The following is a 3,105-nucleotide window of genomic DNA, read 5'->3' on the forward strand; positions in this document are numbered from 1 at the left end:
GCCCAGTCTTGGCTTTTCTGGTCCTTGTTACAAAGCAGTGTGGCTGAATTAGGAAAACTGAAGTGCTTCCTCTTTTCTGAAATCCTGTAATTCTCTTTGTAGGTTGGTTTACATTTTATTTTTGAAAAAAAAAAAAAAAAAAACAATGCAAAACCATGAATGTTGTAAGTTCTTTTTGTGCATAAACATCAAATCATATCATTGAATTTATTGTATATTTTGTTCAGAAAACTAAATTAGGTTTTATTGTTCTTTTCAAAGTTTGCAATATGATTCACTAAAGCATAATATATTTAATCTTAGCCATATACTGATATGAAATCAATATTCCATTCTGAGATGCAGCCAAGTTTATGGAATTCCCATAAAATTTTACTTTCTGTATGGTTAAAAGAGAGTGGAACTTCAACAACAATGTGTTTATCTCAGTGGAATGAAATGTTATATAAGCAGGATAAAATGTTATTTTAATGTAATTTTTCATATTGTGATATATTGAAAGTGAATGTAATTTTATTGCCAGTACAAGTTTTAAAAACATGTCTTTCATTACAGATCACTTATTGTTCTGAAATGCATTTTTTCTTTAATTTTAATAAATTATTTCTAAACAGGCTTTTAGCACACATTTCTGACGGATAGAGGCTTCACAAGTGGCTCTGTGGTAAATAATTCATCTACTAATGCAGGAGACACAGGAGACGCAGGTTCCATCCCTGGGTTGGGAAGATTCCCTGGAGGAGGAAATGGCAACCCACTCCAGTATTCTTGACTGAAAAAATCAAATCCCAGGAACAGAGGAGCCTGGCAGGCTACAGTCCATTGGGTAGCAAAGAGTTGGACGTGATTGAGTGATTAAGAACGTTGTGGCCGAGAGAATTCCTATTTTTAAGACACTAAGAAATCAGAGGATATAATGCATTTGTCCAGATATATGGTACAAAGATTGCCGGGAGAAATATCAATAACCTCAGATATGCAGATGACACCACCCTTATGGCAGAAAGTGAAGAAGAACTAAAGAGACTGTGAAGAAAATGAAAGAGGAGAGTGAAAAGCCTGGCTTAAAGCTCAACATTCAGAAAACAAAGATCATGGCATCCAGTCCCATCAGTTCATGGGAAATAGACGGGGAAAAAGTGGAAACAGTGTCAGACTCTGTTTTTCTGGGCTCCAAAATCACTGCAGATGGTGACTGCAGCCATGAACTTAAGACACTTACACCTTGGAAGGAAAGTTGTGACCAACCTAGAGAGCATATTAAAAAGTAGAGACATTAGTTTGCCAACAAAGGTCCATCTAGTCAAAGCTATGGTTTTTCCTTTAGTCATGTATGGATGTGAGAGTTGGACTATAAAGAAAGCTGAGCACTGAGGAACTGATGCTTTTGAACTGTGGTGTTGGAGAAGACTCTTGAGAGTCCCTTGGACTGCAAGGAGATCCAACCAGTTCATCCTAAAGGAGATCAGTACTGGGTGTTCATTGGAAGGAATGATGCTGAAGCTGAAACTCCAGTACTTTGGCCACCTGATGGGAAGAGCTGACTCGTTTGGAAAGACCCTGATGCTGGGAAAGATTGAGGGCAGGAGGAGAAGGGGACGACGGAGGATGAGATGGTTGGATGGCATCACCAATTCAATGGACATGGGTTTGAGGGTCCGGGACATGGGTCCGGGAGTTTGTGATGGACAGGGAGGCCTGGTGTGCTGCAGTCCATGGAGTGGCAGAGTCAGACATGGCTGAGCAACTGGACTGTACTGATGGTACAAAGACAAAACTGAGGTACTCTTGAAAGCCAGAGCAAAAAAGCTAGCTTCTGGAGGAATCCTTTCTTCTTGTCACACTTTAATGGATTCCGTGAAGACAATTGTTCATAGGTATGGTTAAAGCTCAAGATGGTAGAACATTAATATGAGGGTGTAAATAAGCCTTTTAGGGCAAATATCTTGGTTCTTCTGTTATTTTCATGAAAGGTTTATATTTTAACATGACTTTTTATCTTTTTGAAGTGGTATAGCAAAACTATCAAAGCCTTGGTCTGGGGCAAGGGTCCAGATGGATTGCTAAGTCTGTATTAATTTTAAGTCCAGGCCTTCTTGCTGTAAGGGGCCCAATGGGTACTTGTTTTCAATCTGTTTCAGCAGGAAACTATTCTATTGTTTAGGTCAAAACACTGCTGGGAATCAGTATGCTTTATGTGTCTGCATGCCTTGAGAGCAGAGGCGTGAGGGCCTTTATTCTGGACCATCTCTTCAAAGATGCTGGTGTGATGAAAACAGCTTTGGAAGATAGAGTCTACCTTAGAAGCAGAGAGCAAGTTTCTTTACTATCTGATGTAAGAAAGATAATATATCCCTCTAAGGTAATGCCCAACCATTTCTTGCAATCTATTACAAAAGATTTGGATTCCATAAGCTCAAGGTTCCACTCTAATACAACTCATTCTTCTTTCTGTGGCACAAAGGAGTCTTGCTTTTTCAAAGTACCGGTTACCTCTGGAAACTCAGTTTTTATCATGACTTAAGGCAATGGCACCCCACTCCAGTACTCTTGCCTGGCAAATCCCATGGACGGAGGATCCTGGTGGGCTGCAGTCCATGAGGTCGCTAGGAGTCGGACACGACTGAGCGACTTTACTTTCACTTTTCACTTTCATACATTGGAGAAAGAAATAGCAACCCACTCCAGTGTTCTTGCCTGGAGATCCCAGGGATGGGGGGATCCCAGTGGGCTGCCGTCTATGGGGTCGAACAGAGTCCGACACGACTGAAGCGACTTAGATCAGATCAGTCGATCAGTCGTGTCCAACTCTTTGCGACCCCATGAATCACAGCATGCCAGGCCTCCCTGTCCACCACCAACTCCTGGAGTTCATTCAGACTCACGTCCATCGAGTCAGTGATGCCATCCAGCCATCTCATCCTCTGTTGTCCCCTTCTCCTCCTACCCGCAATCGCCCCCAGCATCAGAGTCTTTTCCAATGAGTCAACTCTTCGCATGAAGTGGCCAAAGTACTGGAGTTTCAGCTTCAGCATCATTCCCTCCAAAGAAATCCCAGGGCTGATCTTCAGAATGGACTGGTTGGATCTCCTTGCAGTCCAAGAG

Source organism: Bison bison, unplaced genomic scaffold (assembly GCF_000754665.1).
Source record: "Bison bison bison isolate TAMUID 2011002044 unplaced genomic scaffold, Bison_UMD1.0 scf7180017864538, whole genome shotgun sequence".
Lineage (NCBI taxonomy): Eukaryota > Metazoa > Chordata > Mammalia > Artiodactyla > Bovidae > Bison > Bison bison.